Source organism: Anser brachyrhynchus (assembly GCF_964034855.1).
Source record: "Anser brachyrhynchus genome assembly, chromosome: 4".
NCBI classification, from domain to species: domain Eukaryota; kingdom Metazoa; phylum Chordata; class Aves; order Anseriformes; family Anatidae; genus Anser; species Anser brachyrhynchus.
In genome coordinates this window covers 27,780,190-27,803,599 of record NC_137698.1, presented here as the reverse complement: position 1 = coordinate 27,803,599, position 23,410 = coordinate 27,780,190, and the positions used below count along the sequence as shown (strand labels likewise).

Sequence of the window (23,410 nt, the reverse complement as noted above, 5' to 3'; positions counted from 1 at the left end):
TTTTAGCAATCAGTTGAACTTCACACAATACAGCATGTGTTTCTACACAGCTGCATAACCACACTGGTTTGGAAGCTGCTACTCTGCAAGTACATGCTATTTAGGTGTATATTTTTCTCCAATTGGTTCTGCAACAAAGCCAGCAAAGTGATGTCCTTCCTGAGGCTAAACAAATTTAAGCTAATCCATATTCATCAAAACCAGGTTGGCAAGAGTTGAAAATAATTCTTTAGAACAATTAAAAAAATAGAAGTTAAACTGTAGAAAAGCTATGTTAAACAGTTAAACATGCTACTCTCCTAATTTCTGAACTTAGTAAAACCTAAACAAAGCAGTATGTCATGAAAAATGTTTAGGTATATTATAGTGCTATATTTTCTGAAGGTCTGACAACATACCCAAGTCCCCTGAATTGTAGCACGTTAATTTTTGTTTTTAAATGGTTAAGGTGGCAGTGCCCTCACAGCTAAGATCAAATCAGTATTTCTCCCAGGTCTTGTCCCCCAAACTGTAAGAATCCTTCCATCACAGAAGCCAAGGATCTATAAGTAATTATGAAATTTAGAGGAAAGTTCATGGATTTCCTCAATTCTTCTGCTATTCTAAACGCTGCTCAGCTTATTCAAGATAAGCCTAGCCAGAATAGCCGATACGATGCTCAGTTGTAATGTTATTTATCACAAACATGTAGATATGCTTTCACAACTGTTGCAGCTTGGGTTCAGTTTCTAAGTCACTGTGCACTAGTTCTCAAAAGGAGCTCTCATGGTAAGTCTGTCAGCAGCGCACACCAGGGCACTGACAACAGCATCAGTAGGTAAGGAAAGTGAGAAGGACAGTCCTTTGGGAAAGAACTAAAATTTCATTCTGTGCCACGCTATTTCTACACTCGTGAAACAGTGCTGGCTGCTTGTACTGGATGGGTTTGTACTGCACTCCTGGGACAACTGGTAGCAGCTGAAAAATTTTAGGATGAGAGGGGAGATCCATAGGAAGCTCACAGTGCAGCAGCTGAGCGATCCCATGCCAGAAACCATGAGCTATCAACACTGCTGACTGCTAGCAGCCAGCAGCCAAGTAGTGTGCTGTGGATGGTGGCTGTCCCCAACCAGAAAAGGCACTGAGCAACTGGCTGTAACTGTAACTGGTCTAATCTTGCTTAGACATTCCTTTAAAATACCGCCACGGCTCTCAGATCTTGATCTGTCCCCTGAGAGTAAGATCCTGGCTGCAAGTGATCTAACAAGGCAAAAAACATTGCTAGATTTCTGATAATGAGCATCTGTTACCGTGACAGCAGCCTCAGAAAGGACCTGAGTAAAGTTAATTGTACGTGGATGTAAACACCGTCTTTCCCTGTTCAATCATCTGTGGTAGCATGTTTGTCTTTTTAAGAAGCTTACAGAAGAATAAATGAGTCTAATAAGGTGATTATGAAGTTTTAACATTGTATCTTCAGAGAGTCATGACAGAAGAAGCCAGGCAAGCTGAAATATGAGTGCTAATTGAGACAAAGCAGAAGAGTTAATTAAGAAGATTTCAGGGGGAGAGAAGGAACTAATGACTGAATAGTGAACTTCTGTTATCCTGTCATTTCCCATTGCCTAATCGTTGGAGGAGTGAGGGAATCCTTTACAGGACTGGAAAGGAAGCTTCTGCTTTCCAGACTGACCAAGAAATAGCAGGATTCACAACGCTGTGTTTTCTCGACATTTCTCACACCCTGACAGGTAAAGGGAGCAGAGGATCAGCAGAAAGTGCTTTGGCAAGAGAAGCAGGAAGGATAAGGAGAATTGCACAGGCAGTGTCAGCCTTGGGGTAAAATAGCATATTTATATTGCTGACCTCCTGAAAACACTGAAACAACTAAAGAACACCTTGTTTGAAAAATATCTTACAAAATATGTTTGCATGTGCTCTCCTTCCATACCCATTGCCATCACAGAAATGTTTGCATTTTTGTATGAATAGGATAAAGTAAAATATTTCTTTCGTAGTTAAATCTTTTCTAATTGTATAATTTACTCCTAGTGATCTGATTAATAGAATAAATATTATTCCTCAAACAGTATTAAGCATACTGGATTACTGTTGGAGCATCCTGCATCCAGACTAAACTGAGGGCTTACGAGGGTCTGTGCTGTAACCCCTCTTCTGCAATCCCTGCTGTAAGCTCCCTACCACCTCTCGACCTGGTGTGTAGCTGCCTGTCTGCCAAATTCAACACCTAGTGCTTACAAAATGCAGCTGCATGACCTCGACTCAGGATGCTTTATACACTTTTAAGCTGCATATATCCCTCTCATTGAGTTTTTTTTCATCAACTAGAGATGCCCAAACACACCACTCCAAAACGGGAGCCCTAGCAGTGCAAAGTTCTGGCTGAAGGCAAACAACACTTGCTTCAAGCTTTTGAAAAAATCCTCTCCTAGCAAGAGAGAGGAAGGGAGGGAGGGAGAGCCCACATGAACACAAGTCATTGCTACATCAGTTTCCAGAGAACTTACCACACCTAAAAGCAGAAGCATTAACAAATACAGGTATTTCTGCAACCAAGGTAACTTAGGAGCTGTGCCAGGCAGCCCCTGGTCGCTTCAACAGCGCCAAGCAAGCTTAGCACCAATTACTCCACTATTGACTACCTTCTGTGGTGTTGGTACAAACAATTTTTTCTTCTGAAGATCTGATACAATAAAAATGCCCATCGATATCATTTCTTGAAAACTCTGTGCGTCTTTACTGGAAGAGGAATGATTCCTGAGATGCTACCTTTTTTTCCTAATAACCTGGCTTCAGATTGATGACAAGACTGTCATCTGTAACTCCTGCCTGTAGCCTTGCATAAAAGGAAGCAGAAGTGATTCTCTGTTGAGCAGTTTTGAAACCTGAGCTTGCTGAGAGGAAATATGTATTCAGAATCAAGAGAACAGATGTTAGACTGAATCAGAAATCAGCAGAAGAGTCAGCAGTTTTTAAATCTGACTTAGAGGAAAGGTAATGGATCCTCTATGACAGAAGGACGTCAACAAAACTGATTTTCAACCAGAGTTTGTTTTATAGAATTCCTAATATCTTTAGTTAATTTTATTATACCCATCACCTTATTAACTGAGGAGTCATAAGGAGCCACAGTGCCTAATACTAGCATTCGGAAGAGCAAATCCACTACGCTGGTAGGTAAACATCAAATGTAAATCCTTAATATTAAGATCATCATTTTTCTATTAGTTCGCTCATGGGATTTTTAATGTTTGTGATGGTAGTATCTAAAAATATTCAGAAATACCATTACATAAAATGATGACTGATGTGCTGGCTTAGCAAGACAAAAATTAATGCATTTTTACATGCAGTGCATTGATTTTTGGATCTAATATCCAGGTCTATTTCAGTTACCATGTAAGTGTGAATTGAAATGTAATTGCCCACAGCGCATTTTCTCTTCACAGTGTCTTCTTCTCAAATGACTTTCTCTGCCATTTTACCTGTTCTGCTGTGTTTCTGCTGCCATCTTAGGCTAAGGCAGGCACCCCAATAGCAATATTACTCATTCAAATTCTTACTATAGCTCCAAATCTCATTCTTCTCATATGTTACAGGAACAGCCAAACTCAAGATGAACATTAGATTGTTTTTTGTTGGTGGTGGTTTTGATTTTAATCTAACAGTATTTGTACCAGGTGGATGTTTCTGGATGCTTCTGTTTGGCAGTACTGCAGCAGATTCATTCAGCCAGTAGCACTCCCTTGTCCACACTCCTCACTGTCACCTCCAGCCATAGATTTAGCCACTTGCACAATGGTGTCTTTTTACAAGTTTGTTCCGTCATCAACCAGAAAGACCAATCCCACTGTATCGTGAAAAGCAGGAGTATTCTTGGAGGATACATACCCACTTCTTTGTGTCCTGCCTGGCTTTATTACTTCAACAAAGTTAATGCGTGACTCTTACATATGTTGGGGCCAGAGGACCGTGGAGATATCTGCAATCAAAGTTTTGGGTAGTTAAGGTTCAAAGATAAACAGCTACCAATCAGTGTATACACAAGGCTGTATTCAAATTATAGCCTTTTCTGTGAAAGTTTCAGTCAATCAGTCAGTGATGAGGAAAATGTCAGGGCATGGATACGGAATGAAGAAATAGATTATAGTAAGTATTATTCAAGGCAAATGGCAAAAAATAGCCTGCAATGTTTACATGAGTCATCTGCACAACATTTTGAAGCATGTAAGCAACAGAAAGGAGAAAAAAGTAAAATAGGGGAAAAAGATCCACTGACTGTAGTTTTCATGACAAAGATTTTACAGAAGTTGGACTGAACGCTACTGAGTTTGCTGATGGGAACATTAATTAGAGATTTTGCACAAGACCAACAAAAGGCACAGACGGTGCTACTGGGTAAGTTTCTGTCTATAGGCAAACAAAAGGATGCATGTATTTAACAAAAAATCCTTTAAAAAGGGACAAAAGAGAGTGATTGTAATGGAATAATCATAAAATACAGATGGAGTAGAAAAGACTGACAAATGGGTTTGCCAGCATCATGCAGTAATGGCTACACTGTGTGGAGAAATGTTCATTTGAATTCCTAAATAGTGCAGGAACATATAAGCCATTTTGGTAAAAGTAATGGGCTCGGAAAGAATGAAAAGGAATGCAATCAAAGTTGCACAAGTTTCTACATGATGAAAAATCTGTAATGGGTGTATACATCCTCAGGCTCAAAACTAAGATTCTGCATACAGAGGACAATAAAAATTTTATTTGGGTGCACATACATTTTGCAGACTGGAGGCTACCTCACCTTTGAACATGAGTGGAAATTAATGGTGATCTTTCAGTATGAAGATAAGATCTATCATAAATGGAGTTTTCATTTGCCTCTCAACCGTAAAAGAAACACAACTCCTACTCTTCTTGTAATGGAGATATGGGAAATAGAGCTCACACTGTTTTCAGCCTAACTTAGTCTTTCCTTCCTCTTTCTCAGCAAGTTATTTATATTCACAGGATAATACACTGCATACCAGATAAAGCCATATGCCTGTATGAGTTCTTACATAATGCTTTTCATGAACAGCATCTAAGTACCTTTATAAAAAGGTATCATTATCCCCACTTCTCCAGGGAAGATGGAGGCACAGAGAGGTGTGTTAACTTTCCCATGGGGCCTCAGCCCATTAAGTGCCTGTCTGGGAGCATAACTCAGGCATCGTCAAGTCCACTTTGTGGTTTTATCCACCCTTTCTCACAGTGCTGAAAATCATGACCAAAATATAGAAATCCTAAGCTCAAATTACCACAGAAAAGAGATCTGTTTTCAACACTGCGGGATTTTAAGATGACTCTGACTTTTTTATGACTAACTTCGGAACGTTATACTTATGTTATTGGCTATATCTCTATGCTTTCCTCCTTCAAAATAGTATATATAAATAATATTATTATTTTTTTCAGACAAAAGTGCATATGCTAGTGTCAACCTTATTCCAGTTACTAGGGCAACAAAGAGAATACACACACACACAAAACCCACAAGCCAGATAAAATCAACTCCTGTTTATGCATGAGTTGTGACTATCAGCACTGGCAAAGATTTTCAAAACCAGACGACTGGAGCTAGGTTATTAAAAAGGCAGCATGAATTTTACTCTTTCTTCTGCTGCATTCACCAATTTTCATCATATTTCACTTATGCCCTTTTGAGATCACTCCCAAGCAGAAAATTGTTCTACCTTAAGTATGGAAGTTATTATCATTCCTTCCTTAGATTCAGGCATCCAAATAAATGAAATTTCAACAGTGCTTAGCATCAAGCAGCTTCTAGGCTTTAAGGCCAGTGGAACTGCAGAGGATTAGAAGTGGTAAGAAGAGGCTTAACTGCCTGGAATAATGTTGGCAAAATGTAATGTCACTTTTATGTGAAGTAATTTGACAGTTAAACAATAATATTGAGCCTAACATTGTACCTAATCAACGCTAAGTTATAGCATCATATCAAGCCTTTATTAAACTCATCTTCGGAAAACAATTCTCACAGAAGTTGATTCGCTCTATAAATAACACTTTAGTCACAGCAGTAGCAGCTCTGCAGTAAATAACTTGCTAATTGTATTTCTCAGTCTTTATGGTGGGAGACACGCTAACGGATTCAAGCAAGTCATTACAACAGAAAAGTTCCTCACAAACAAGCTCTGCTCTCCAGACAAATCCTAGTTGTCCCGCATACACACCCGCAGCCACTTTACTTCTTTCTGAGAGCTTGCACATGAGATGAGCAACATTCATTACCAACACGGGCACGCGGCAGAGGAATGTTCCATCCTCAGCAAGATCAAGTGCCTGCATAATGGAAACGGCCCTGTCAGTTGGCAGCTTTGCATACAAGAAATCAAACCTTCATTATATTTTCTATAGGCGTCTGTGTATATCAGTGGTCTATAACCACCAGTTCTTTGTATATGCTGGTTTTGGTACAACTCACAACATGTGACAAGCCTTGTAATATTTAAACCAGGTGTCAATGTAGGAAGTTACATCTTCCAAACACAGTTGGGTTTAACGAGTTTTTTAAATTTACAGTATTTCATACTTTATTTATACACATTTAATTAAAAAGTAACATGCTGTCTATGGGAGTGTATTGGCCATTTCATTATACAAATAAAGCAATCCTTAAATGTTCTTCATTAAATGTATCACAGTCTTGAGGTTCTTGCAGTAAATTATATGTGCATAATTATCTGAATTATTTTGAAACTGTTATCAGATAAACTACTTCTCTATACAATTTGTCTGCCATACAACTAATGAAGGTAGTAATAAAATACCATGTTAATCAGAACTGAGAGTTGATCCTTATATAACTATGCATCCAGGGAATTGTATCTTTTTTAAACTGGAGTACCACAGTACCAAGAATTCTTTGAAATGTAGCTTTCATCTGCACATATTCATAGTCAGGAAACTTAGTGACTCCTTTGTTTTCATTTTGCAATAGTATTTTAGGCAGCAGCTTTAGGAACTTGCTCTTGGGATAATAATGCAGTTTATGACATCTTCTGATTTTTATTTTTATTTTTTTGCTTTCTGTGTATATTTTCTCAATGGAATATTTTTCTCTTATGGCTCTGCAGCAAAGTGGATTTATTTTTTGAAATTAATAAAACAAGGCATTTTCGAACACTTTACAAAACATCCGGGAGAACGTTTTAAGTAGTACTCAACACAGTCTTGCTTTAAGCATAAGGAAACAGCTCCTAGGAGGACTTGTTTTCACTCACCCACTTACCAGTATTTGCATTACCCCACTACATAACTTCCTTAATATATCATAAATACAGTACGTACTGTAAGTTCACATTTTCCTCGGGCATAAATTAACTCTCTCCACAACACCTTCTAATTCTTTCAGCCCAACCACTCATTGAACAAACTAACATTCATAACAAAAAAAAAAAAAAGTTGAAATAAAGAAATAGTTCATAGTGTTGGATTACAGACAGTTTTTCTCAGTCAGCAGAGATCTGTCTTTGTTGATACAAATATTTCCTTCCTCTGGTGAACATATTTAAAGCTCAGCTTTTTCTTATAAATGCTAATTACTTTAGCCTTCTGAACTATCAAAGAGAAATGACTTGAGGGAAATTGCTAAGAGAAGAACTCCAAGGGCAAAGTTAAAAGAAAGCACTTTCATTCATTTTAAGGGTGAAAGAACCAAGTGTAATGCCTTTTTTTTTTTTTTTCTTTTTTTAATATGGATCCTTATGAGGGCTCCTTAGGCCTCAAAGTACAACCCTATTTACTAAACTTCTCTTTCAGTTCCTACAAAAGTTCTTTCATCTGCTTTTTCCTGATACAGTTCATTTCAATTTCCACATCAATCATTATTTTTTAACATGCAGTCCTCTATTTACTTTAGTATACAATAAGTATAATTCAGAGAGATGCCAACATAGGACTTAAGTGAAGATGTGCATGCCTATTCAAATGGAAAACAGATAACCACTTGAACCAGGCTAGACAATAAAAAGTCATGATAAATAAATAAATAAAAACAGCACAACTACCACCAAAAAAAAAAAAAGCTGAGCACTCAACAAATTGTGTCTCAGCGATCCCTACCAGAGCACAGCACACACCCATGGTAGGTATCTATAACTATGAGTCCCAGAAGCACTCCAGAGCTGTTAGCACTGTGTTCAGCCTGAGTTAAGGAGCCCTCTCACTCAGAAGCAAATGAAAGCCAGTCTAGTTTATGCTGACTAGAATATGTAGCATTTATCCTCAATTACTAGTTTATCTCCCCTGATAGCCTCACTGGGATATACTTCAGTCAACCCCTCACCATATAAGCTTGTTTTTACCAGACACAGTATGCCTCACCACGTCTGGAAATGAGACAGTTTACTGATGAGTTTGCTGTCTATGGGGTTATTCTGCTAGACGCCGATTATTCCAAATCGAGTGGTTTGGCAAAAAGTAGTGCCAAAAAAGCACCTGTAACAACATCTAAAGTCATTGGATTCCAGTACCTGTTCAGGACACACAAATTACCGAACTGCAGCAATGAGGAAACCCACTCTGACACTAGAGAGAGTCCCGAAGTGGCCCACTGCAAGTCACAAATGTTCTGTCCATAGTCAGAGTTATTCACAGGGCACTGTAAGTCTCCAGAACAACTTGGGCAGAGGGTCTGGCAAGGGGGGAACTGAGGAAAAGCTGACTTCATATCACAGAACGTACAAAATATCTGAACCCAAGTCAGTGATAACTGACCAGACTGAAACTGTCTGAATCCACATGTAAGTGGGAATGAAAAGCCAGCACTGTCCATCTGTGACAGGTGTGATAAAGGCAGAGCACCTTGAAGCTTCTAAAGAATAACTGGTGGCAGACAAGAGAAGAAAATACCAGAAAAGGAGGACCTGACAAAATTATCCAGTAACAGCATTCAGACCAAGAACCACAAGACACCTCCCACCAGAGGTTGCCCAAAGCCCCATCCAGCCTGGCCTTGAACACCTCCAGGGATGGAGCATCCACAGCTTCTCTGGGCAACCTGTGCCAGCACCTCACCACCCTCACAGTAAATAATTTCTTCCTAACATCTAATCTTTTTTAGTTTAAAATGTCCCAGTGCCTAGTAAACATTACTAGTAAAACTGTCAGGCACTGAGCCATCAAAGCAGATTTTGAGAATCCCACTCCTGAACTTCCATGCTTAAAAATCATAAAAATCTCCTCTGAGGAATCTTCTGTATATCTGAGTCTAAGAAATGAGTTTTGAAGTTTTGAAAACACATCTACTAATCATCATTCTTCAGTTGCTATAGATTGCAGAATCAAACGATAAAAAACTGATAGCACAAGCTATCGGTATTTGCAAATGTAGGGAGGAAAAAAAAAAAAACACATAATTGAGAAGTTCTTCCTCTCTGTAACATAGCAATTTGAGAGTTGTTATGAGATTTGAACTAAGTTCAACTGTTTTATAAGTGGGTTTACCATAATTGACTTACTGGACAAAAAACTAAAGCTATATTACACTGCACTTATGAGTACATAGCCAGGAAGAAAAGAAAGTCAAACTTCATGGTCCAGTGAAACGCCATTTCTGAGCATCTTCTTGTAAATGGGAAGCGTTCTGTGAATAATGGTGACTATGTAAAGAACATTTGTGACATATTAAAAATAATCACAGAGCATAAAGTGCTATAGGCATGAACTGGTAGTAGGCATTTTTCTGAAGCAAGACATTGATAGGACAGGGGAAATATGAAGTTGATCAAACAGTTTTTACACAAGCAAAAGATCATTTAAGCTTCATACTCAACAAAGCCTGAAGCTGATAAAAACTTTCCCAAATTTCAGGGTAATTTACTAAGCAGTGCTAAATATGCAGAATACAGCTCAGCATAAGATAGAAGCTGTAAATAGCTATGGTTGTGAAAAGACCTTGCCTTTAGTTTGCTCATTTGAATGTCCGTCCTTTTAACTCATTAATCTTTTGCTCAGTTTTACTATAATCTTGGGAAATACAATAGTTCAGAGATAAACAAGGGAGATGGGATTAGACATAAAATACCAAATTAAAAAAAATAAAAGCCAACTCCAAAATAAATGAGTAATAAATCAGACAAAGCAGAATGGTTTTATCGTATACTCAACCTTTGAGGAAATAATAAGTGCTATGCATTTGTTTGACAAATGTGTATTGTATTTAAAGTCATAAAAACAATTACAATGACATTTCCCTCCATCTGTATTGCACAGCTTACCGTGCTATTCATGATTAAACATTTTAAACTAACTTCCATAAACAAAACATCTTCTGTGAACGAGGACAAAAATCAGTTCAGTTTGTACGTGAAATAATTCTTAATACCAATTATCAGTTGCCATGGCAATAACAGATTCAAGAAGTATGTATTTCGCTTGTTTGGCATAGACAATCTGCTTCCCAGATAGAAGCACTGCAAAGAAAGTTAAATGTCTGTAGCAAGACAATACCAAGGTCAGATATTCATCCCACTGACATTTGCACATTGCCATTAAAGTTAAAAGTTAACACCATTAATTATGCTTCACTGCCTCCTTTTTTTCTTAAAGCAAATAATTGGGAAGTATTATTGTAGTGAAAATTCCTTTCATGGTAGTTACAGAGAAATATTTTGAAAGAATGTGATTTTCCTTGCAGTATTAGGTTAGTCACTGTCATTGTTAAACTATTTTTATTCATTCCAATAATATAGTTAAACTGTGAAACTTAAAACAAAACAAAAAAAAAAAAGCATCCATGGTGATTCAAACACAACTGTTCCAAAAGTGTCAGAAGCTGAAATATTTTTGTACAGATTTAATAGGTTCTTAATGAAAAGTATTTCTTGGCTGGAAATATAAGGTTACGTTCCATTTCACTACCAAGCTTTGAGTATGTAAATGCTGAGTCCTTCATTAACACAGGTGTTAGAAATATCCCATGTGTACAGATGTATCTGTAGTGAAGGCTTCTTGAACCCTTTTAAGGTTCAAGAAAAAAATACAAGAAATTTAGAAATACTGAAAAACATGTCAGCAGAAATGAGGTCCAGAGAGCAAAAAATCTTCCTTTAAATAGATTCATATCAACTGCTTGCATTCCATAATACCAATTTATAGAAACAGTTTCCATGTCCTTGAAGCATACCAGTTACCCATAAACACTAGAACTGTACCACGAAACAATAACCTTATACAAAAACACAGCATCAAATTAGATAAGCATATCTAAATAATGAATCAAATAAAACAGAAGAGTTATATATTCTTCCGTGGGAAGAAACCAAGACTTTCTGTTGAGAAGAGCATGCTGCAACCAGTTCCCCAAATCAAGTGGTCAGAACCCTAGCAAACCCAGTGGCAAATATCTGTCATTATTTTAAACATAACCTAACCAGGTTAAACATGAAACAGCTATAAAAAGGCTGTAAAAGTATGCAATTACAGAGGCAGAGTCTATAGTGTAAGATAAAAATCACAAAAGAAATTTCCATATTCATCCATCAACAACAAAATCACTACCCAGAAACAGTTTAAATTGCAAATACAATGACCATTGTATATATCCATGTTCACTCTCCCTTGCCTAACAGCAGATTAAATGAAGCCTGCACATTTTAGAGGAGTAGATAGAAAGAAAACACTCAAGGGAACAACTGTGGGATTTTTTTGTGAGGCAGCAGAGCTGAAGGAGAATCTCATATTATCCATCAGAATTGCAGTCTACTATGCACAGACTGCCAGAAGCCACCAATCCATTCAACACAATCAACAAGTTTTTGACCTCTTTAATTGCTTCTCATACAAACAAGGGGTTTTGTGTGTGAAATCTCTCTAAGTTACTATTCCTCATTAATTTTACTACCTTGTCTTAAATCAGAGATCTGTGCTTTTGATGTGCTGGAAAATTATTCTTTTAGACAAACTATACTTGTCCCAGTCACCTAGATCCTCTCTGGTTTTACAGGTCATAAAAATCTGGAATCTCTTTTCAGTTCCTTAACTTCCCTTCAGTTTCTTTCCCTTCCCAGCTTTGCATGGCTAGTCCTCTAATACTGCACAAGATCTATTGTGGACAAAAATGTCTTTTTAAAATAAAAGCCATTGAACAGGCTAGGTAGAGGCAAGCATCCTTACCAGCTTCACAATGGAGCAAAAATTGAGCAGGCCACACCTGGTGTACTGCATTCAATTCTGGGCTCCCCAGTACAAGAGAGACATGGAAACACTTAAGGGATTCTAATAAAGGACGACGAAAATGGTTAAAGGACTGGAGCATCTCTCCTATGAGGAAAGTGTGAGAGAGCTGAGAGTCTTCTCAGCCTACAGAAGGCTCCTTGAGCCTTACCAATAGATATAAATACCTGAGGGGAAAGAAGACAGAGCCAGGCTCTATTCAGTGGTGTCCAATGCCAACCCAGGAGGCTGTGGGCACAAACTGGAACACAACGGGTTCTGTCTGAACATCAGGGAGCACTTCTGTACTGTGTGGGAGACCTGGCACAGGCCACCCAGAAAGGCTATGGATTCTCCTCCTTGAAGGTCTTCAGAAGCCACCTAGACGTGGCCATGGGCAGCCTGCTCTGGGTGGCCCTGCTTGAGCAGGGGTTGGACCTGATGGATCCAGAAGGGTCCTGCCAGCCTCAGCCATCCTGTGATACTGTGAAGCATGTTTAGTGGGCAGGAAATTCAGGCCTGTCAGTAGAAATGTAGAAGCAGAGACATGTCTTTCTAAACACATGCCTGGCAAGGATGTGTGACCAGGGATGCTAGAGAGCACATCTGCCCCAGAGAATAAATACTGCCTCAGCTGCTGCTGGTGCAATCTCTAACTCCTTCCAAATAAAGCACGTCACCCAACGTTCAAGAAGAGCTGAACACACTCACTGGCCTTTTCTCTCTATTGGCACAGCAAGTTGGGAAGACAGAAGAGGGAAGATCCACTGGGCCTCTGCTTTCAACAGCTCTCTCTGGGTGCTGACACCACAAATGGTAGTTGCAACAGGACTGGCTTAACCCCCCCATTTGGGAGACTTGGAGCTGCCTCATGGCTTGTGGAGGCATGAAAGGAAGGCACAAAATGCGCACTGGAGGGCTCTATGCTTTGTATTGTGGAGAAACCCTCACTCTGGTTGTTTCTAGTCTGCCACAACAAGTTTTTGTTTTCCTTTCTTTTTTGTTCTTTATTTTATTTTGCAGCTTGAAATCAAAACAGTGGTATAAAGGCTGTGCATGCTATGCAAGACACTTTTTTGTGTTACTGGCTGCAAGATAGTAAGCCATCACTCCATGAGTGGTTTCAGGCAAAGGCAAGCTTCTGCAAATGGCAGCTGTCCGTCACCCTTCTAAGGCACAGTTTGCCAGCCCCAAAGTCATCACAGTACTCGGTATTGCCACCAGTGTACACATACTGTGCTCAGAGCTCTGCTCAGAAAGAAGGCAGAGCTTGGCCCTGGCAGTCCTAAGAGGAATTAACAGGTAGATAAGTGCCCAAGGTTTCTTTTGTAATGTAAATACAGACTTGGGAGTTGCAAAAGTTGAGTTTGACTTAACAGACCCTATAATGATTGATTGTGCGAAAGTATTTACCACCATATACTTCATTTAGTCATCATGAGTCAGATTCTACACATGCATATAAGCTCCCACAGTGCGTTTAACTGTAATTGCACACATTGCCACATTTTCCAAATGCCCAAGACTTCTATTATTACACTAGAAATAAAGATTACCTTTCCACCATTTCTTTTTGACCTCTGTCATGTGCTCATGCATCCTCTACTCTGGTGATGGGCTACCAATTCCACTGGCTCAGATTATATTCTGATTTTCTTCCCACCACACAAACTGTATGCTCAGCAGCACAGTTAGAAGTCCCATGCTTACAGCACATTACAGCTTGCTTGCTTTTCAGTAATATTGGACAAAAAAAAAGTACAAATATATTTGTTAGCCTCCACATCTCAATTATATGAAGAGACTCCAGAGCAATACCTGAAGCTTATTACAGCAGTAATGTGATTTTTGTTTTTAATTAATATAGAACTGGTGTGCTAGAACCTCATTTTCAGGAAAAATGAATAATTTCATATTAAATCATCTTTATTTCTAATTTTAATTGAATCATTCTTTTTTTTTAAAGAAGTATATAGATCTGTAATTGGAAATTAATTACATCTCTTTGTTTTTATTCAAGGTTTCCGTTTGAACAGCACGGAAATGATCAGTTGCAATGTCTAAGCTTAAGCATTCAATGAGCCGAACAAGGGAAGTTTGAGGAAGAACCTTTAGCACAGGCATGAAATTTCTGAGGTTGGAAGGACATGAAGAAGAGGAACAGTGAACTCCTTACTCCTACAGAAAATAAGTTTCCAAAAAGGAAGAATGGGTAATAAAGTGAGATAGGAGGAAATTAAGAAGAAACAGAAACAGCAAACTTTTTAGCAAAAAATAGAGGAAGAAAAGCAACCAGGTGCCCAAAACAGCAACAAAATTCTCACCCTATAATTGGCAAAGATTAAGTATAGTGGGAAAAAGAGAAAAAGAGAATGCAGAGCCTTTCACCTATCCAGTCCACATGATGACATGTTATTTTTTTCACTTGCCCTGGCAAAAGATTTTATTTTTATTTTTTTTTAATTTCCTACTTCTCCTTCATTTTTCCTTTTTATGGTCTAAACAAACGCAGTGTTTTCTGTCTTTCTGCATAAGTTATTATTTCTGCTCTCTTCTGCAGTGTCTCCAAGTAGCCCAAATATTTTTTAAAAGTGAAATGACTAAACTGCTTGCAACACAACTTCTTGGTTTTACCCTAGAAGACAGGATTAGTTCCTCCCCTAGAAATGATTCATACCTCTGACCTACCGGCTCTTGAAGAAAATGTAAAGGTGAGATTAGGTTCAGTATGTTCACTCCAGTACACAAACACTGGATCACTTTTGCTGAGCGTTATGTGGACAAATGCTTTTTGCATTTCTTTGTTGTAAGCCCTGCCTCTTGCCTTAGAGAGAGGGCGATGGAAAGAAAGGACAACCAAAGGGCATTCACAGGGAAAAGGAGGCTGAAACCTCCTCTTCTGTTGAACACTTTATCTCAAGACCCTGCCATGGCTTCTCTCAGAATGAATCATTAAAGCCAAAATTCAGTTCTGTAACCAGCTAAATGGTTTCCTCATATTATATGCTAAGTGTCAGTATTTCACAGAACCACAACTTTTTGTCTACTTGTTTAAGCCCTATGGTTCCTGACCAGTGCAGGTTTTGACACAAGCAGACAAAAACATTGTAATCCTGTAAATTTAATCCATTCTGCATTGTAATGAAGATTAATAACATTACATTTTAATCACAGCAAGGAAATGCATGTAAAATTAGAGTTTGAAAAAGAGAGGCTTAAAATGTTCTCATATTCTTATCACTGTTTAAAAACATGTATTATCAGGAGACTAGATCTCACTCCAGGTATCACCTTCAGTACCTTGCATGTGCAGTCTTCCAGGCAGCCAGATCAGACTCTTCACAGATCATTTAGCTTAGCTGCACAGTGGGATTGTACTCCCCAGCCATTTTTGTACAGCGCTTGAAATACAGAGATTAAAGCAAGTTGTATGATTACACTAAATAAAAAGATCTACCACAGCCCTAATGAAAAAGCAAAGACATGCCATTCTGAAGACCATGTTTCACATGCATACGCTTCTCTATGAAACTCTTCAACCTACACGTAAGGACTGACATTTAATCCTTACATACAGCACACACTGAAATGCAGAAGCTTGTATTCAAATCAATACTGCAGAATACATAGAAGCTGAGATAAAGTTCTGAATGATTAGAAGGGTTGTTAAGATACTGAGGCTAAGAAATAATTGATTTTTTTCATTCTTTCCAAAAGAAATTTCTAAATTATAAGGAAAAAAAAAAAAAGAAAAAAAAAAAGAAAAAAGAAAAAAAAACAGCTTTTAATGAGTGCTACAAAGCATTTCATGGATATAGTAGCAAAACCAAGAAAACTGGAATTCATTTAATTCAGATTTTGAGCTACAATTTCTGTCCAATTATTGCAGAAAAATTAACGCTCTATACTGATACGAAATCAGGTTAATGGTAGCTTATGCCTTTTGTGCTAGAGGACATACAGACTGTTTCTGTACCTCTATTTTATATTCCCATTTTTCTGAGGAAACTTTGTATTTTCTCAATGCCTTATCACAGTAATAGTTGTCATTAACAGGGGAAAACAAAAGTAGCAGCTATGAAAAATGTATTTTTGCTATCATTTGGGTGGTTTGAATTCGGTGTAATTCTTCAAACACAGCAATGTTATAGAATTTTTGATCATCTCTTGCAGGATTTTACAAATTGTAACTTGTATGAAAACATCAAGGGAGATCTTCGTCTGCATGGTTCTACTGAGGCTCAAGGACCTGTGCTCATTACTCCAGGTAATGCATAATGACTATAAAGCATCTTCTTATGCATGCCAGGTAGAAATATTTACAAGTGATGAGCTCAGTGATTTCAGCACAAGAAAAAAAGTAGCTAAACCAGATCCAATCTGAAAAGTAAATCATTAACACAAGCCCTTTCTGCAGGTGAACATTTCATTCTGTGACTAGCTGAATTCTGATTTTTAAAATCAACACAGCAGAACAGAGGGTGTTGTGCTAATGACTCTGTTTACTTACATTACAATCGTATTTACTCACATATGATTAATGCCTAAGTATACAGTGAATCTATAAAACCTGAGGACGTACAGTACCAAGCAGTGTTCCTACTCCATTGTAACCTTGGTACTTGGTGTCAATGTGATTGGATGGTTTCTCTCAATTCTCTAAAACAGAATAAGAGTTAACTATTACAATCTAGTTCACTAAGCAGTTAGATCTATTTTAGGAAAGTTACTGTTTTGATCTCAACAGAACTTGAAGACTTGCATCAAAATGTATTGTGGAGATTATGTGAGTATAATGATCTATTCTCTGAAATCTCTAAATTCTTCATTGCTTCTGAATTGTTGACACGTGTTGAGACCCATTTCCCTACACTGGTAGAAATTAATCTCATGTGAAGTTAATTTATTTGAGATTTATGTCTAATTCTGGGGTTACTGACAGTATATATGAAGTGTCTGAAATGAAGTGTAAAGATTACAGAATTATCAGTTCCTGCTACCTGTTTGTGAGTTTGTGGGTGTTCTTTACTTGCACTAAGCTGTTGAACGAGACACAAAGTTGCATACTACCACCAAATCGTATTAAACATTAAAATATGAGTTGTTCAAATGATACAACTATATGGTGTATAAAACCACCAGTATTTTGGTGGGTTTCTATTTTCACAGTCTGCATAACTGCCTAAAGTAACTATATACTTTTATCACTCACAAACATTTGTTTTTGTTCACATTGTGAAAAATATTTTAAACTAAAAAGTGGTACCTCTAAAAGCACTATAACACAGGAAAAGTTATTGATTATTGTTCCTAACTAATAAATTGTAGAAATATACTAGATGCTTCCATATGATCTCTTCAAGAAAATGAAAGTTCATAGTGCAATTTTAATTCCCCATTCTGAAAACCACTATTAGTTATTATTTTGCGACAGCAAAATATGAAACTGCTTTCTGCACCTGGCAAACTGATAATTATGTTCACTAAGGATTTTCATGTACTTTAATTAATTACTAATAGGAATAATGAGTCATTCCTCTTAAAGGTGTTTTGCATGTGCATTCCCAATAAACTTATGGATCAATGTAGAATTCTTTAAAGAGTAGACAAGTTTTTTGTTACTTACTTTGTCTGAAAGCATAATTGCACTAATTGTTCCAATCTCATCAGTAAAATATTTCTTCCTATAACATTATATATATATAATTTTTTTTTCCTAGAGAACTAGATCTTGAATGGCTTTTACCTATGTGTCTGGTTTTCTTTGGGATCTTACACTCTTTACTAGACCAGTTAATAACTGAAATGGGATTTTCTTAATTTCCTATTTTCTTTTAATTAATAACAACTAACCTCTTCCTGATAACAAAAGTAAGACAAGAACTACTCCACCTAATAAACCTAGTAGATGCATTTCAGTTGGAGAACTCAAAAAGTTCAGTTTCTTTTCATCTACTGATTTACCAAGACCAATTGTATTTAAATCATTGACACTGCATCTTCAAGTGATATGTTGCCTGGTATTAAGGGTAGTAAATTATAAGAACTTACAGGACAAATTATTTCAATTTTAAGTCATTAAAATTAGTAAATTATATTTGTAATGTAACAATATTGCACTAGTTTGGTAGCATTATCAGAAAAACCTGACAGATTACATATTGATTCTTCACTGAGGGAGATGATTATGCCAGCTATTTTAGGCTTCATTTAATGTAATCATTCTGCATTAATCAGCCCCTAAGACTGACTTAAGCAGAGGGGGCTTTAGATCCTAACTTGAGCCTCTCAATTGCACCAAAATACTGCAAATTAAATGTTGGTGTGAATATTGTCTCTCCATTCCCTCTCCTTTAAAACATGTAAAGATTAGCCCTTTGTTTTTCTCAACTATAGAAGTAAAAGAGCAGGCAAGCAAATGCAGACAGTGTAGTACAACTCTGCCTCATGAAAGACATCAAGATCTGATTACTGACTTTCTCTGAAAAAATATCTTAGTGGATTCTCAGGCTGGGTAAATTTTTACTCTTTAATTTCATTTCCTCCATGGCTGGTAAGGGAGATAAATTAAAGGAGGCTTGTATGAACTAGCTCAGTGGCTCCTAACCAGTGGAGCAGACTTCCCTGCTGAGGAGAAAGAATGGGCAGATATAATGTGGAGCACATGCAGACATCCTCTCCTGGATGTCTGCTGGTTCCTCAATATAGAGTCCATTATGGAGCAATTGCACTTTTCTCCCATGGGACTCAGCAACAAAACAGCAGAAAATCACTCTTCTAAGAGCACTAACAAATCACAAGCAAGAAAGCAGGACTCACATAGGATGGAGTTATGAGTCACATTAATTTCTTGCCTACTCATTAAACACAACCTTAGACTGAGGACAAGTCTTAAGAGCATGCTTTAGATCTAAATGTAATTTTGAAGAAATCTCAATAGATTAATATACTATTGATTAAGAACTGTAAGTAACATGAAAAAGGAATAATTTTGTGTTGTGTTGTGGTTTTTTTCAAAATTTAGTATATTCTTTAAGATTATCTTCTTTATGTTTTATGTTGTAAATATTAGTATTTGCATATGTTATGTAAAAACAACTGGATAGGATGGAGCCAACCAAGATTAAGAATGAGATGTAGAAATTATTCACAGCAGTAGTTCTGACAGATTCAGCAACACTGTGCAACTTCATTAGCAGAGATTACATACAGGAAATGGCTTCCCACAGTACGTACAGAGGTAAAACTACCAACAACTAGATAAGAAGACATCTGTACCCCCTCTGAAATACACATACAGGGAAAGATGGAAGAATTTGGACAAAGACTGAATTTTCTACGTTTAAATGTTTCTCTCCCATTACTGTCTCATATATTATTCAAATGAAGTATAAAATATACAATAAACTCTCACAATGAACTGAAATTACTCGTGAACATTTTTTTTAATAATAAAGTTGCACACAGAGGATATCTTTGCAAAAGTATAGCTATCACATAACATGTAGTTAGCTATTAAAGCAAGCATTTTATTTTAGTTGATATTCCTTATGGGAAACTTTCAGACTAAGGAATCTGACTTTGATTGTTTGTTATCAGCAGAATGACTTACAGAACAAATATTATCAGAAGGTTGTTCATACTTCAGATTGCTTTTTCCATCACAAGACTGAATTGCTAGAACTTTACATATCGTAAATTGATAAAAGCAGCCTCAGCTTTTACAGATACTTTTGTTGAACTGCTTATGGCTTTGGTCAGGAAAAGTTGTAACTTCCTTGCATTTGTACAGAAGGAAGGTAGAGTGCAAGTACGGTTTTTCAGATTTATCAAAAATTGTATAGACCCTTTCTAGTCTCTACCTTCATTATTATTCATTCCATTATCTCCACAGAAACCTGTTCTGTTAGCATTGCTGTTTTGGAATCAGTTCTTTTCAAGAGTTAAACGCACATGTTCAAGCAAACACAGATATGTATAAACTGGAGGTCCCAGCAGGACCACCTTTATGGAAATAAATCTGTTTCTATAGATACTTGTGTGGGTGAGTCCAGAGCATTGTATTTAGAGAAATCAAATTCAGTGAAAGTACCTCTAACTTCTCCTTTGACATCACCATGAAAACTGCAATACAACTTTCACTGCTGCAGATTGAACTTTGCCATGAAATACAATTTTTGTTCACAGGAAATAACAACATAATATTAATTTTAAGTGTGAAATTCAGTATTACAAAGTTAGTGTGAGCATGAATTTTAGATCTTTTTTTTTTTCTATGTCCCACGTTTTGCCCTCTTTCCTGACTTTAGCAGTTTTGTATTTCAGCACCTATGTTAATGAGTTCTTTTGTACTCCAGTGAACCTCTGAGTCACTTTTATTTGAAGACAGCAGCCACATAGCATACTTGGTTTTAGTCTGGAGACATAATACTTCCTTGAACTTTAGTTTAAGTATACAGTAGCTGGTTACAAATACATAATTAAACTGGGATTTTCCTACAGAGAGAAACTCAGATATATTAAACCCAGAGCTGGAGAAAGCACTAAGATCCTGGTCTGCATTCCTTCAAGATAATGGAAATAGTCCTAGATTCCTTAATATCTGGTTTGAATCTAGAAACAGCTTAATGATTAAGGACATATAAGAGCATTTGTGTATTTTACTAGATTTTCCACGTCTAAAATTTCACTGATAAAGCCAATTTCAGCAGATTGAAGCTGAATTAACATTAGAGTAATGACCGGAAAAGTTTAACTTGGGAAGAGCCTACTTTTAACAAAACAAACTTATTCTGCAGATGAAAAGCTAGAATCTAGTTTTTAGCATTATAGATTATAACTTAGAAGTGCTGAATTATAAACAATAACACCTTTGTCAAACTATTTTTTAAGAAAAGGAAAGGTGTTATCAGCATAAGCATAGCCTTTTGTGTGTGTGTGTGTCTTAATCCACCGTTCAGCTGATCCTGTTCGCCTCTGAATTCTTTTGTCTTTATAACAACCCAGTGCTCAAGGTCCACAACATGCTTTGTAGTGATTTTTGTTGAGGGTTAATACTGCTCTTGCTGGGCACATCAGTAGTTTTTTACCTTGTTTCTATCTAGGATGGCTTCTGATAAAAGCACAGATTATTTATTTGTTTTGGTTTGTCATGTTTTTTAGGTGATCAGCCATAGTAATTCTTGATGCTCTGTCTCACAGTAGTTGCCACCTCATGTTTTCTGTTTTGCAGAGGGAGCTGTAGTGATTTTTATTCATTTGATTTATGATGTGCTCTCTGCTCCTGTAAAATATTTTCAACTAATCTGCAGAAGGAGTTATTGTAATGTGATTGCCGCCTCAAAGCTGCTGGAATCTGATGATGGTACCAGTGCTATGTCCCTCCTAATAATTCATCCTGATCGATGGGGAGCTGTTGCTTGAATTACTCTGAATCCTGTTGGACATTTCATTCACTGGAGGGCATTTAAGGTTTATTTCTTCTGTATGTAGGTAGACTTCTCTCTTTCAGATAAGTTTCACTAGATGTTCAGGATCTTCTCATGGACATTTGGAAGAATTAAGTACCTTTTAAAAAATAAGCATTAAGTGAGAAAAACTCAACATCCCTGTAGTGACCATCTTAAGGTATACAGAAGAAAAATAATGAGATCATATTATTAATTTCCCTGTGCTTTTCAGAAGTTGCAGAAAAAAGAGACGTGCAAACATAACAGAAATGGCCATAGACTCAAAACTTTCTGTCAGAGTCCAACAGCCTCCGACCATCTTTTTTCAGATATTCCACACGTGGAGAGTACAACATTTAATATCAACCTACCTATTCAATGATAATTGATGTTACACAGGAGTTTTAATTTGGAGTCACACAAAATATACTGAAAACAATACAAATGGAAGTAACATTTAGCAAAATACAGCAATTGCACTGCACTGTTCAATACCCCCATGATTCCTATTACCAGTCCCTAACACTCTCTGCCACAAACACTGAGCTTCATAAGCACATCACTCATACCTATCTCTACTGAGCCTTCTTCCATTACAGGGGTTTATTGGTCAGTCACAGCTGACTTCAATAAAAATGACTGAAGTAAAACAGCAGCACATGCAATTACACTCAGGTGTTTAATCAACCCTAAAAATGGCCTACTGCAAAACAGGACCGTAGAAATTCTCTAACCAAAGGTAATGGAAATGGACAATTTACTGCCCTGTGGTTGCCTGCTCTCTGAACAACATTCAATCTGTACTAATTTCATCCAGTAACCAAATGCTTCTATTGATCTGCCCTTTCAGTTTGTGCAGTGATGAACACTGCAGCTATACATGTGTTTCCTAGGCACATTTAGACATGCAAACCTTGGATAATAACTTAGCTGGGAAGTACAATTTTGCGTCCTGGGCCCTAGACTATGGGAATAGAGCCCCAGCTTTCCCAACAGTGATCACTGTTTTGGTGTATTTTTTCATTTTATTCAGGAAAGTTGAGCGAAAGAATGTTGTAACTACATGCACTTCTAAACAACTACAAGATTGTAGCAAACCTTTACAAAACACAGTGCCTGCCACAACCTCCTGGCTTCTCTCTTAGTGCAGATTACTGCGATCATTCAGTCTTGCTCAACAACTTAAAGCTGCACTATCTCTTCCATGTTTACACTTTCCCCATAACACTGCACCAGAGGACATTAGAAGAGTCAGTTTCTCAGAAAAGCAACCTCTTGGATTTCTGTGTTGCTTTCAAAGCAAGATTTTTTTTTTTTTACCTTCTCACCTGTCACGTAGCATCTTGTCCCCACAGGATAGTACTGCCACTATCGCCTCTGCAGTACTGTGCTATGCCCTGTCCTCTCTGAAAAGGGTACAGATGGTCTGTGCGGGATTTACTTCAGAGAGGCACAGACAGGTCTGTATGGTTGAAGAAGCAATCCCTGTCTCTACTAAACTGTCTGCCAGTAAATTTCCTAGGCTCTGCTTTCCACGGTAAATATCACACAGATCTCTGGAATTCTTTGCTACAGGACAGAAAACGAATGGTTGCAGCACACAGTAAGTGGTAGGTTCTCACTGCCGAAACGTATTGAACTCAGACCCCAGATCACCAAAGCTAGCTGTAAAGGTTTGGCTCTGACCTGTTGGTGACCATACATCAAAAATTCAACGAAAACAGGTGGAATCAAGTTTATTAAGT

General features: G+C 37.4%; 1 long non-coding RNA gene across 1 annotated transcript; it reads right to left on the bottom strand.

Annotated features, from left to right (window-relative positions):
• Positions 1–20,758: 20,758 nt before the first annotated feature.
• On the bottom strand, positions 20,759–22,923 carry LOC308194673. Its single transcript, XR_013950798.1, has 2 exons — positions 22,037–22,923; positions 20,759–21,783 (listed from the first exon to the last, which is right to left on the bottom strand). It is a non-coding gene; the product is annotated as an uncharacterized lncRNA (long non-coding RNA).
• Between the last annotated feature and the right edge of the window lie 487 nt (positions 22,924–23,410).